This window comes from Neopelma chrysocephalum, unplaced genomic scaffold, assembly GCF_003984885.1.
Source record: "Neopelma chrysocephalum unplaced genomic scaffold, ASM398488v2 Primary Assembly neopelma1_127, whole genome shotgun sequence".
Taxonomy (NCBI): domain Eukaryota; kingdom Metazoa; phylum Chordata; class Aves; order Passeriformes; family Pipridae; genus Neopelma; species Neopelma chrysocephalum.
In genome coordinates, this window is record NW_020897789.1 from 9,245 (window position 1) to 23,851 (window position 14,607).

General features: G+C 38.5%; 1 long non-coding RNA gene across 1 annotated transcript; it reads left to right on the forward strand.

Moving 5' to 3' along the window:
* Nucleotides 1-694: 694 nt before the first annotated feature.
* Nucleotides 695-6,651, forward strand: LOC113974874. The gene is made up of 3 exons (XR_003536671.1): nucleotides 695-783; nucleotides 5,358-5,448; nucleotides 6,546-6,651. It is a non-coding gene; the product is annotated as an uncharacterized LOC113974874 (long non-coding RNA).
* The last annotated feature ends 7,956 nt before the right edge of the window (nucleotides 6,652-14,607 follow it).

Genomic DNA, 14,607 nt, shown 5'->3' on the forward strand with positions numbered 1-14,607 from the left:
AAGGAGGGATATTTGGAATGATGGTGTTTGAATTTCCAAGTCACAGTTCTGTGAGATAGAGTCCTGCTGTCTTAGACACACCTGTCTAACTGTGCCAAGCATGGAATGAATTCCTTGGTTTGCTTTGCTTGAGTGTGCTGATTTTGCTTTACCTGTTAAACTGTCTTTGTCCCTTCTCACAAGTTTTAGAATCACAGAATCGTTTGGGTAAGAAGGGACCTTAAAGCTCATCTCATTCCAGCCCCCTGCCATGGACAGGGACACCTCCCACTAGCCCAGGTTTCTCCAAGGCCTGTCCAGCCTGGCCCTGGACACTTCCAGGGACAGAGGTTTTCTCACTTTTAAATTTCAATTCTCTCCCTTGGCTGTGTGGTGCTTAGTTACCAGCTGGGGTTACATGAAGACACCAAGTCACAACCTTTTAACCTGTTTTTCACTTTCTACAAGGCTGTTAAGTTCACCAAAGCCCAAACCACTGAGCACAGATGGGGACTTTCTTCTGTTACAGCAGCAGGAGTCCCTGGTCAGGTCACAGACATGGTCAGACCTGTGTGAGCAGACGTGTTCAGCAGATCTATCTGCTCACAGGACGGGGATGGCCCTGCAGGGTGTGTGGCCCCACTGTCACCACAGCCTTTTCCACACTTTTCCAGATGCCAGAAACTCCCCAGAGCTGATCCGTGGGCTCTCTCAACAGAAACAGCGCTGCAGGATTGGGAGGAAGGAAAGAGGGATAAAGTGGCATCCATGGATGCAGAGCTGTATGACACCAGTGTTCTCCGGGTAAGACACAAGTCCTTCAGGAGTCAAGTACCCTGGCATGAGTGGTGATTTTAATAATTTTTAATAATTAATTTTCTACCCCTGCCTGTCCCCTGGTAATCAGATAAACAGACCAGCAGCACTGACTGTTACTTACTGTATAGATCCAGGTAATTTTCCAGCTCCTGTCTTCCTGCTTAGCCCCTGGGCTAACCTAAGCTCCACTAATACTGACTAACAGAAGTCTAACTTTTCTTCCTGTGGTGTAGCAGCATTATCTTTGAGCTGACTCTCAATTTACCAGTCAATTGAGACATATTGTTTTACCAGCCTTGCAAAAAAGTGACCCGGCTCTGTACTTCAACTTCTTTCTTTTATCATGCAATACAACATTGCCTCAAAAATTCTCTTTCTAAACTTAGAGAAGCAAGGAGAAACCTCAGACATATTCCAGGTATTTCCCATCTTCTGCTTAAAAACAGTGTAAGAGGGAGAAAACACAAAATATTTGTGTACTTCAATGGTTTTTGTTAGTCTGAGACATAATACATTACTCAGGATACTGAATATATTTTTTCTGTGCTTAAACCCACTTTTAGCAAGTGCCTGTTGGATAGCCCATGTCCCATTTACCCTTTGAGGCTTTCCTACTTCAGAGGGAATTGAATACACGTGCCCTGCTGTTTGCAGGAGCAGGGTTGAGCTGAGGAGGCTTGACCTGTGAAACACTTGTTATTTTGGGGTCTGCTGTAGTTGTTACCCCGGCTTTCTTTTGGAATAGTCAAAAAATCTTAAGGGCTCTTGTCAGGATGGGTTGAATGATTCCGCAGAAGTACCTACACAAGGACAAAATGTTATAGATTCTGTGAGTGGGATGAATCTCCAGGTCACAGCTCTGTATGGAAATAACAACTGGAGAGTGCTGATATCAGAGGAGTTCAGTGGTCAACCAACAGTGAGGAGAGTTGTTCCAGAACCATTGTGGAGTGCACAGATCAGTGATTTCCAGGAACTCTAGGAGAGTAAAAGCAGCTTTAATTCCAGGCATGCAGACATGTGAAATAGTATTTTTTATACAGCATTATGTATGTTATATATAGAACATTAAAGCATCACATTTTAATGAGCATTTATAACAGTCAACACACTTTTTCTCAGGTATATTGTTCAAAATACTCAGCAACACTTTCAAGTGTGCAGAATATATGGTAATTTTATTTCCTAAGAGCACCAGCTCCTCTATATTTTGTTGTTGAAATATAAAGAAAAACTGCGAACACAATTCCTTGTTTTGCAGGGTTATTTCTTATATTAGTCCAAGTGAGAAGCTGCATCCATGTTCTGTTAATCTTATTTGATTTTTTTCTTACTCTTTGCATTAATGTTCAGTTATAATAATATTTTATGTTTCATCTGACTCCTTGCTATCTAGTGCAGAATCCAAAAAGCACTATTAATAGTGGGTTCAATCAATTTCTAAGTGCATACATTTCCTCTAGGTACTGATCTAATTGCAATCATAGCAGACATTAAAGAAACATGCTCTAAAAATGGGAAAATTGTGTAAGTTAGAGAGCTGGATACAATGAATAAACATGGATCTGATTCTTCTAAGTGCTTTTGGAGTGAAAGTTTATTAATCCACATAAATAACTCTAATCAAATGCATATTTCAAACCGCCTCCCAAAATGTGATTTGTACACTTGACCTGAGAGCCAGCAAACACTTCAGCACCCATTCACATTTTATTAGTGTCCTGCACAACTTTCTAAGTTGCAGTTTTCTAAGTCCTTCCTTGCCCATTCCCTATAAAACAGGGGAGGTCAGCCAAGATAATGGTAGGAAGAAATGGGAGATCTTCAACAGATTAAAAAACATTGTTGAAATGAAGAAGCAAATATCAGGTGCAGGGTAGCACATTTCTGGGCTCAGAGGAACCATTGTTTCTCTCCAGTGTCCCCCTTAGGAAATCAGGAGCCTGGCTTTTCTCTAAAGCAGCATATTTTTGCAGTCCATATGGCTATGTGGACTCAGTTGATGGGGTGGTGCATGAATTTTTTGTTTATTGAAGGAGTGACTTGTTTCTTCGAGACTTTCCATTAAAAAATCATTTTATCAAAGTATGAGACCAAGCACATTTTGAGAGTTTAAAGCATTTTAAATTACAATCTTACATCATTTTCATAGAATTCACATTGTAGAATGAGGAGTATCGTAACAAAAAAGTAAAGTACATTGTCTTGAAAGAGTTTTCATGTACTCAGAGCACAGGTATAATTCTTGTCCTTTCTATGCTCTGTTACCCCTACATCCCTATCACAGGGTAAAATTTAACAGGTGCAAAAGAATCCAACCACATTTCTAGCTAAAAAATAAAATGAAATTATCATAATGCTTACTTTAAAATTGGTAGAGAAGAGCTTTGGTGCTTGATGGGATCTGATGAACATGACTAAAGTGGAAACAGCACATTTTCATAGAAGATTTTTCTTCCTGTGAGCTGTTTTCTGTGGTTTTAACCTCAATCAAAGCATCCTGATGTTCACTTTCAAGGTCTGTGTAGTAGCTGTTGAATGTGTTATTCTCCCACATGGTACCTGGGGTTTGTACTGAATTTGTCACATGTATTGTTAGATATTTAGGCCTGTACCTTTAGTTTTGCTGTGTTAAGTTTGCTCAGGGCAAAATATTTTTCTCTCCAAGGCAGGAGAGAATTGCAGCTTCCAGTGTGGGATGAGATCCGTATGTAGCACTCAGAGGTTGTTGTTCTGTAAAACCAAAACTGAGGAGTCAAAGCATCAGTGTAGCTGAAGGTACAGTCCACCAGAAACAGTCAGCAGGAAAAAAGGTCCATATTCACAGAGTCACAGGATCTTTAGGGTGGGAAGGGACCTCTGGAGATCATCCAGTCCAACCCCTCTGCCAAGGCAGGGACACCTGGAGCAGGTGACACAGGAATGTGTCCAGGTGGGTTTGGAATGTCTCCCTCCCTGGGCAGCTGTTCCAGGGCTCTGCCACCCTCCAAGAAAAGAAGTTCTTCCTCATGCTGAGGTGGAACTTCTTGTCATTTAGTTTATGGCCACTGCTCCCTGTGCTGTCACTGGACACCACCAAAAAGAATCTGGCACCATACTCTTGACAACCTTGGAGATATTTCTGTGGCTTGATGAGATCCACTCTCAGTCTTCTCTTCTCCAGACCAACCAGGCCCCGCTCCCTCGGTCTCTCCTCATCAGAGGGATGCTCCAGACCCCTCACCATCTCTGTGGCCTCCACTGGACTCGCTCCAGTAGCTCCTTGTCTTTCTTGATCTGTGGAGACCAGAATTGAACACAACACTCCAGATGTGGCCTCACCAGGGCTGAGTAGAGGGGCAGGATCTCCTCTCTGACCTTCTGGCCACACTCTTCCCAATGCACCCCGGGATCCCTTTGGCCCTCCTGGCTGCAGGGACACACTGCTGGGACACAAGCTGACCCTGAATCAATGTGTCACCCTCCAAGGGCTCCAGGTCCATCTCTACAGAGCTGCTCTCTACCAGATCAGCCCCCAGGCTGTGCTGGTTCTTGGGGCTGTTCCTCCCCGGTGTGTTCCTGTCTCTGGGCAAGCTTTCATCCCTCTGTTTTAGCTACATAAATGGGCTGTCACTGCCTGTGTTTTTTGTAGCTCTGAGTTGTGATTTCCTTGCCTTCAGATCTGCTGCTCAGGAGAATTGATGGCAAAGAGGTGGATAATTCAGTCCTCACACGTAACAGAGTTTAATCCCATAAGTAGCCACATGAAAGCCAAGGGCTCTAGATCTGAATTTATCAGAGCAGGGAGCCCTTGGGCAAAGTTTGACTAAGCAACTCTTTTCAAAATGTGATGTGGCTGATTTTGAAAATCTTGTCAGTTTTATCTACAAGGAATAACTGCTCATAGAGGCAACAATGTACATGACACAGGCCTGGAAATAGCAGAGATGTTTTAAAATACTATTCCTCAATTGACTCACCTTCATTTTATCTTATTTTTTCCACAACAAGTCTCTGCTAAGCTTTGTTTACCTTGGGTATTTAGCCACTATCAGTTATACCAAAATTATGAGGTTTAAATGGACCAGTTCTTCATTGTAATTATCAGTACTTTATACAAACTCTGAGCAGGATTAGTCATCAAATAGTAAAACAAGTCTCTGGTGTCAGAGCTATATTAGTGTTCATGGGGTTGCCACTGTTGGTGAAAACAATGTTGGAAATAGTTTAGCAGAGCAATAGTAACCATTTGATATTTCCAGAATGATAGTGCAAAATTAAACTACCGTGGTTTTAAAGGAAATTATATATAATAATATATAACTTCTCATATATATATATATAACAATATATAACTATTCTCATGTATGAATAGATTTTATAAATAAAAAGGAGGTTCTGCATTTCCTCATTATTTTAAAAAGATGGTGATGTTACCAGAAATAAGAAATTTTTCTTATTATACATTTGAATGTATACCTAACTCTCTACTAGCTAGGAACAATTTTACAGAAACCCACACAAAATATTCTGTAAATGACCTTTCTGAATAATTGAAGATGGCTTTGCATTTTTACCAGCATCTCCATAAACTCAGTATGGCGTCGATGACAGTTCACCACAGCATCAGCCATAGAGCATCATTTCCAAACACACACACAGAGCTTTACTGTAAGTAATGAAGTTATTAGAGAGCAACCAGGACAAATATATCTGAATGCTAAATATGCTTTATGATCTCAATAATTCTCCTGGCAAATATAATTTTTTTTCTGCAGACCAGGTGGCTAATAGCCAGACTTTATGGAATTTTGAAGTGGGTGGGTAATGAAATTGCTGTTTTCCCATTTTCTTCCTGCCTGTGATTGTCTGTAGCTCACATATGGAAAAACTGATACCATATTTCTGGGGAATATTTGAGTTGCAGCTATTTATTTTTTAAAAAAAGAACCACAGGTACCTTGTCTTCACTCATTGAAAGGTCCAAGCATAGTCCAGCATCCTACTGGTTAAAGAAATCAAGTTCATTTAAACCTTGTAAAGTATGGGGGAACAGAAAGTATAGGTTGTACTTCTTACAGAAAGTAGCCACAGGTATTTTCCATGTGTAAATGGGTACTTTGATGGTGGAAGGACATGGAACTTGCTGGAGCAAGTCCAGAGGAGGCCTGAAAGAACCCTACAGGAAGGATGGAGAGAGACTATTTCCAAGGGCCTGGAGTGACAGGACAAGGGGGAATGGCTTCACACTGACACAGGGCAGGGATAGATGGGATATTGGGAAGGAATTGTTCCTTGTGAGGGTGGTGAGGCCCTGGCACAGGTTGCCCAGAGAAGCTGTGGCTGCCCCTGGATCCCTGGAAGTGTCCAAGGCCAGGTTGGACAGGGCTTGGAGCAACCTGGGCTACTGGAAGGTGTCCCTGCCCATGGCACGGATTGGAACGAGATGATCTTTAAGGTCCCTTACAATCCAAACCATTCCAGGATATATAAAGGCTTGGAAACACAAAAACCTTTTTTCGCCTCCTCTTTTTCAAGGCCTGGGAATAAATGTTCTACTGCAGTTGGGAAATATGGAGAGAAACAAAAGGCACTAAAACAGTCTGTGCCACATTTTTCTATCACAGTCTGTAAACTTAAGCCTTTCAAGTCAGCAGAATAAAGGAATATAAGTATGTCATATCCTTCTAAAACAATACAAATGCCCCCCAGTGATTTAGAAATAACTGTTTTTATAGATGCCCTGCACTGTTTCATGCCCCTTTAAGGCCCTACTTTATTTTGGATGCTGTGGTGACATATTTCCTGGTGCAGTCAGTACTCAGAAGGTGTGAAGTCTTGCAGAATCTCCTTGGTGGGCTCTGCCATCTGCTGTGGATCAAAGGTCAGCGAGTCTCTGCATAGTAAATACCACACAGCACAATTTCATGGAAAGAAGCTTCAAATTAAATTAGTTTGAAGATTTAATTTCAATACATTAATGAAATAAGCAAAAATACGTCCGTCACAACATCTCTGAATGCCAACTCTGCTGTCCACAAAGAGTTCTTTATTGCCAAGCTTCAAAGAAAGTGTTATCTCTTACTTATTCCATTGTTAAAATGTTAAAAGTTCACACAGCTGGAGTACTCAGGTCAGATTTGTATCATCCTCCTGCCACATTCATGAATTCCTTAGTAATTCCATAAACAGCTTAATGTTTTGCTCATAAGCAAGGATTCCAGTTAGAAGATTTAATCACATACCTTATTTTGGGCACCTTTTTTTAATACTTTGTTGTGGTGGCAGCACACTAACGTGATGTTTTATGATGGAACATGTGCAAAATAAATGGGTCTAATCTTCTGTGTAGGAGTAGGATACTAATCACAAGAAATGAGTAAAAAGCACATAAACCTTTTATCTATTCTTTCAATGACTAATTGTGCTCCATTACAAAAATATAGAAAGGCAAGGGAGCAGACTAGTTTAATGCAGTTTATAAATGTATACCCTTTCCACCTTTCTAAACAGGAAATTAAAATTTTCAGTAATAAGATTTCTCTGTTTTGAAATGTATTCTTCCTAAAGGAAAGCCCACTGACAGTGATGTAGCAGTATATTGGTTTTTAGGTTTGGGTTGAGAAGCCAAAACAATGACATCAAAGGCATAAATTGATATTATGATAAAGCAAAGGGAATTCTGCATCCTATGCAGTGTCTGTCAGTTCTGTGCCTCCTGTGCTGAAATCTTCTCACCACTAAGCAGAGATTTGAATTGGAGGAACATTTTCAAAGCATCCTCCTAATTAACCAGGGTTTACTTGAGCTGATACTCTCGAGCATGTTGGTACTACCTGTGAAAATTAGAGCCAACCACACACTTGGTTCCAAGGTGTTCCCATGATCAGCTGGAAGATTAAAAGGTGGCTGGAAGGTATTTCTTGGTCTGATTGAAAAATAGCTACAGTTTAATTGGATCCATGCAGGTGTGTGTTAATTTAATCTTACAGAGCTGGTTTTCCGGATGTGGGAGAATATACAGGTAAGAAAACCTTGTTTCTTGTAAAGTTTCCCTGGGTGATACATTTCCAAACAAACACAACAACATGTGCATTAGTGGAGGTTAAGCACCCCCATGCCTGGGATGTGTCAGAGCCAGGGGCTGAATTTAATAAATATGGCAGTAATTATACAAGTGACTATTTTTAATCTGTGTTATGTAAGTGGGGCTTGCCATTTTTTCATCTCTGTTTCGTGCGTAAAAAGTTCTTCTTTCCTCCTTCTCTATCAAAATATTGTTGTAAGAATTTTATGGTAAGAACTTTCTTCACTGTTTTCCTGCTTCAGAAATCAGCAATGTAACAGTACTATGGCAATTGTCACACAAAGGCAGCTTTCCTTTCAAAATTATGGTGAGTCCTATTATAATTATCAAGGATTCCTTATAATTCATTGCCCTCTGAACATTCCTTCTAACTTTTTTTACTTTGGACTCTGATGACATAATGGAAATGAGTCAATAAATGTGAAAGATCATCAAAGTAGGCAGAATAATATTGTATTTATTCGTATACTTTTGATCATCCAGTGAATATTTTCATGGTTTTGCTGCGGAAAAATGAAGAGCCCACACAGTCAGGACCTGATTTTCAACGCTTGAGCAGGGAGGTGGGACCTGACCCACTGAAGTCCCTTCCAACCTGACCTCTTCCGTGATTCTTCTTCTGTGATCCCATTAATTCAATTTTGTGTTCTACTTTGCTTTTAAAAAAGTGATTTTTAAAAGACAGTTTGCATTTAAACTGAAAGAATGACACTCACATGCAGTGGTTCCCTTAGGAAATGTTGATGCAGGGTGGTGGTTTATACACATACGTGTGCACACAGAGCTGAAATTCTGCTGGGTTCATTCAGAGATTTTGAGGAGAGTTTTTCTCTGAGCCTCTTTTCCTTGCTAGTGGAATTCAAAGATCATAATGTTGAATGGGCAAAAACCACATTTGCTTGATAACAAATAGGCTTTAAAGACTTCACATTCCCAGAGATATTCAGGTCTGCAACAGATCCTGAATATTTATAACGTGCATTTGATTCATGCTCCTTATCAATGTGACATACACATCAAACAACGTGATTAAAGGGCATCTCCTTGATATCTGGCAGTTACACATAGCTGGGGGATGAAGATGGATTCCTCCCTAAGCCAAAATCATCCACAAAAAATAGAATTAAAGAAATGGATTTAACCACAATCATAACTTGCTGGGTTTTTTTTTAGTCTTCAACTGATACCATTGAACAGGTAATTTTGCCTCTTATAATTTTCTGCTTCTGTTCAGTATTCATTCATCTTCATGTTTTAAAAGTTATCTTCTCCCAGGACTTTGGGATAACTCAGAGCAGCCCCAGGATGACTCTAATATCTGCCCATTTTTAGTATTTACTTACTGGGAGGTGACATAGTAAGAGAAAAGGGAAAAGTTACAGTATATGGTGAGTTGTGCTGCACTTGAAATGCTCAGGTTCTCCCTCAGTAGGAGAGACTTCCAGATGCCTCTTTAACTCCCCTCTAAACAGTGTTTACTGGAGAGATTAATCAGAACTCCATTAATTTTACCTTCAGAATTCTGCTGCTGCTCCACCCCCTCCTGCCAAGGACTGTGATTCTTGTCCCACTCAAACTATTTCTTGAATTCATTGCAGAGAGTTATGAACAATGTGTTTCTCACTGGACAAATTTGGGTCATTAGTTACTGTGGTGCAGAAAATGCGTAATTAGAGGATGCTGCAGAATGTTGGTTTCTATAAAAAAATAGTACCAAACATGTTGTATTTCTTTTCACATTAAAATAGGATTATCCTTAATTTAGGTGACTATGTTTGTCCTCTCATATTTGATCCCTGCAATAGCTACATTGGTTTCTCTGAGATTTTTCTTTTTCACATTTCATTGCTCTTTTAGTTCATTCTTTTCCACAGAGCCCTGCTTTCTTTAGGAATTTATGTCCAGGCAGTAAAAAATGCCCAGATATCAAACTTTTCTTTTTTACCATTTCCTCTGTCCTTCTACTTTAAAGACAATATATCACTCAACTTTATTAGTGATTTTATTTATTTATTTATTTATTTATTTATTTTTAATTTGTCAGAGTAAATCTGTGCTGCTTTGAACCCAATTCTTCATTGTTGATATTCTGAGAGGGAGCTGGTTTTGGAAACTTGAAATTTCTCTTTGATGTAATAGTGCCACTTGCAAAACAATTTTTATTTGAAAGTAGAAGGACAGTTTTCAAACGAATGCTTTCAAAATTTTATCTCAGAAAATTCATTTTAGGGATTTTCCTTTTCATCCTTTCACAATTTAACACTGTTTCATCTCTCCTGCTTTCTATAGTCCACTTTTGTCTGTAAGCAGGTAAAGGCAGAGGATATTCTTGCAATTCCTAACACATTGGGCCTGATGCTGAAACTTGAATTTTAAATTATAAAAGAGTATTTAGCAATTACCCCATTATTTTCTCAGCAAACAAGTTTTTGATATGACCAAACATTAAAATGCCATCAAAATAAGGTATTACTCTGTATTAATTTGCATGATCAAATAATCAAAATACAGGCTTCTGCATGTATTTCTTCCAATGTTTGATCTCAGATTTTCATGAATACCTATTAAAAAAAGCAAGTGAATCTTCTCTCAGCTGTATATCATTGGATATTCACTGCAATAATGTACAGGAATTATTATGTAAACAGAAGTTTTCATTATTTATCTTCATTTGTTCTCTGAACAAAAGAGTTCCCAGAGGAACATAGAGCTGGTAAAGCTGTTTCTCTAGAGGATTTCAGAAAAATACCATTTTAGTGCTTTAAATATAAATCAATTTATGTCAGATATTGTGTTCTGGTATCTAAAGGGGGAAGGATGTGCAAGAGCTGTGTTCAAAGTGAATGTTGGGATCTTTTCACTTGTTATGTTTGAAAGATGTACCACTGCTGGCTTTTATCATTATTCTTAAGTTAATTCACATATCTTTTAAACAGGTGTTGCTTTCTCTGATCCTGAATATCTTTGCTTATCGTTAAAATCAGTTCAAAAATGGGTATAAAATTGATGTTGCACCAACAATGCAATGTTGTGTCCTTATTCTGCAGAGAAATCTTTAGTGCTGTGTTTGTAGACACTCAGTTCTCTCACTAAAATGACTGTTCAGTGCTTCCTATACCCTTTCTCTCCTGAAATTATCAGTTCTTATTCTCAGCTAACAGAAAATAGTACTTTAAAATGTGCTTTTATGGGGAAGATCTGAGAAAAATAAGTGAAGCAGAGCAGCTTGGTGTGACAGTAGAAGTAATACAGTAATAGAGTGATTAACTCTTCCTTTGAGCAACAGCAACTGAGAAGATTAAGAGCAACTTCCAGAAGAGGGATGAGTTTGGATTGAGAGAGAAGTGTGTGATGACCCACCCACCTCCCTCTTGCAGCTCCCCTGGATTTGAATCAGTAGAGATTTCATGAAACTCCTCATGGCTGCTGAGCTGAAACTGTTGCCAACTGGGTGATGCTCTCACTTTATCCAGATTCCAGAGGTGAGTGCAAAAAAAAAGTAATATCCAACTTTATGAGCAAAATTATGAGCAGCTGGAAACAGCAGAACTACTAAAAAATACCAGATGCCACGAACCTGAACTATTTTTATTCAATTGTTTCAAGACTTCGTCTAATGTGTATGTGTGTATATATATATATATATATACACACATATTTAATTGGTTATTTTTAGAAGAAATTGAATACAAGATTTGGCCAAAATCCTTGTTCTCTTCTCAGCGTTATCTGAAAGAACTTTAACCCTTCAAAACCACATATAATATTGCAGAAATTATGGGAAACTTAAAGGTTCAGTGATCAGCATGGGGGAAGAGGATGATTTGATTTTGCCAAGTGATAACTGGAGCAATGCAAAATAAAGCTAGAACCTGGAAACAGGAATCCAAGCTGATATAAGTTTGAAAAGACATTTGAGGATAAAAATAGAAATTAATGTAAAAAGAAAGAATGAATAGCTGGTTTTATACTGTTTCTTTCTGTCTTCTTTCCATTATTTTGATACCATTAATTTATCTCATTTTAGTAGATTTTTATGGAACTGTAAGTCAAGGTCAATGATCAGGTCTGAATGGAGAAGTGTCTATGAATGTCAACAGGGATTTTAAGGCTTCACTGAGCTTGAGAAAGTGTTGTAAAGTGTTTTTAAGTTTCCACCTAGAATACAACAATTCAGCTCCTTTAGCAGTGGTTTCTGAGCTTTGCATAATACAGGTTACAGGAGTTGAACACAGTGGTAAAATAAAGAAACAATTTTTTGCTAAAACATTTCATGGCTTCTGCAGCCCTCCAGGTAATCTCTCCTGTTTTCCCTACCTGCTCTTTTAGGCTGTGCTTTGGAGCAGGGTTAAACCATTGAAATTCCAGCTCTAGACATCACTGAACACTTCATGTTTCTTTTATCACAGCAGCATCACGAGAAAAATTACTGCCTTATAGCCCATTGCACAGGTCAGAACAACTCTTGGCACTGCAGGCTTGGAACTGAGGATATAAAGAACATAGAGCAGCTCTGCAGGCTTGGATTGCTTCTGAAAGCAAAACTTGAGACATATATTCCTTTTGGGTTTTGAAGGACTTGCAGTGACTATAAAGTTGCACTAAATAATAAGAGTGCAGGTGAAGAATGATTCACACAACAGCTTAAGCTGAGTGCAAAGGACAAAGCAGAGGGAAAGATAGATCAAAGCTTAACAAGTGAAGGACTTTTTAATTAAAAATAAAAAGTAAACCATCAGGCAACTCAACTGTTTGTAAAGCTGCCAAGAGAAAGTGGCTATTATTGCCACAAAATGGATTATATTAGTTTAACGTTTTTGTTTGTCTTCAGAATATTACACAGGTGCATCATAAGTTATGGAAATGCAGATTGTTTAGTGCTGCTGACATCTGTTCCAAACCAGCAATGAATCTTCCTGTGATAGAGATGAATGAAAGGAGTAGAGAGGGAATATGAGACAGGCATTAGTGATCAGGATCAGATTACTCACATTGATTTTTACCCACAATTTACCTGTGTTACAGAGAGAGATTTGGAAATTTCTTCCACATGAAAGATGATTTCATTCCTTGTGAAGTCAATAAAACAATCCATTGATTTCCATATGACAAAAATTAAAATAATCTCTATCCATGTATTCAGTGTGAACACATTCCAAGCATTATTGCCCAAAGCACCTTGCTTGAGCAGATATAAGACCTGCTTCCTAGAAGAAAAGATACACTGATATTCCTCTTAGTTTTCATTATGATAATCATTAACAACCTTAAAAAAACACTTGTATTCAAATGCTTGGTATTTACACAATGCTTTTCTTACCTTTTCTCTCTTTTACAAGCATTAACTAAAGGATATTTTAAATCAGAAGCAAGCACTGTAAAGTTTCACACACAGCTGCAGGGATTCCTTTAAATTAGAGATTCCAAAATCCTGGCTGCAATTTGACAGTTTTACATCCTTGGCTGATAACCACTTGGACTGGAACCTTAGTGAGTTAATCAGATTGCTCCCTCACTTGTACACATTTGCTTTAATTACACTGTCAGCCGAGCCCTGTTTTAGATAATGTACAGATTATATAGATGTGTCCTGACCAATGAGGCATCACAGAGCTGCCATTTGGGGGAGGAAATGGCAGAGAGGAAATCCTGCAGTTTGCAATCGTGGATTTGGGAGGAAATGAATCCCATTTCATTCAGACACTTCGAGGATTCCCCCTCTCCTCCAACTTTTGTGCTTGCAGCTTTTAAAATACACAGCAGAGTGAAAAAAAACCCCCACAACACGAACAGTGGTAGATTTTTTTCAGACCAGCAAAATCTTCATAGCGTTTTCCCTTGCCTTGAAAATGTTTCAGCAATTACACATATCACTGCATATTTATTTCTGGAGGCAAATCCCCTGTCCCAGAAGTACTATAAGCACTGTGGTTTGCAGAGATAGCCACGTGAAATACAGAGTTTTCATAGAACAAATGAATAAGCAGCTGCTTCTAGCAAGGGATTGTTATATTTTTGTTGCCAGACTTCTGCCTTAGGACTTCTATTTACATATATATTAATATATATATTCATATATATATACGTATAAAATATATTTTAATAAATATTTCAAGCATAAAATATGCATAAATATGTATGCACTTATATGGGTGCATGTATATTTATATGCATATTATCTACAGGGGTAAACTAGCTGTGGAAAATACAAAATTAGTACATTTTTTTTAAGTGCCTTTGGAACTTCAGGTTCTGTCTCTGAAAGTCTGAGTTCCCTTTTTGGGAATATGAAGGAAATAGTGGCCTCCATGAATCACTCAAAGTTGTGTTTTAAGGTAAAAGTTTATCTTATGGTGTCCCTGGGGAGGGTTTATTTGGAAATAAAGGAGGAATTGCACACAGGTGCTTTATGAACACCACCAAGTGTGGCACCTTAAACCTTTCCTTTGCACTTCTTCGTGGCCAGTTATAATAAGAAATAAAATGGAAAAAACCCTGAAAACTCAGTATGGTTTGGGGAACAGTTTAAGTGTTTTTTCCTTTTCAAAATAGCCTCTAGTTGGACTGATGTGCCTAATGAGTTGTAAAAAAGTGTATTCTTTGCCCACTCTCAGTTCAGAGATCCAAATAATTTCTGTTTATTTTAGGATACCCCCCTCCAATACTATTGCATTGTGCAAAATAACCATTTCATCTTATAAGAGTTTATGCACATATGTTTCTGAAATTATAATCAAGAAGCT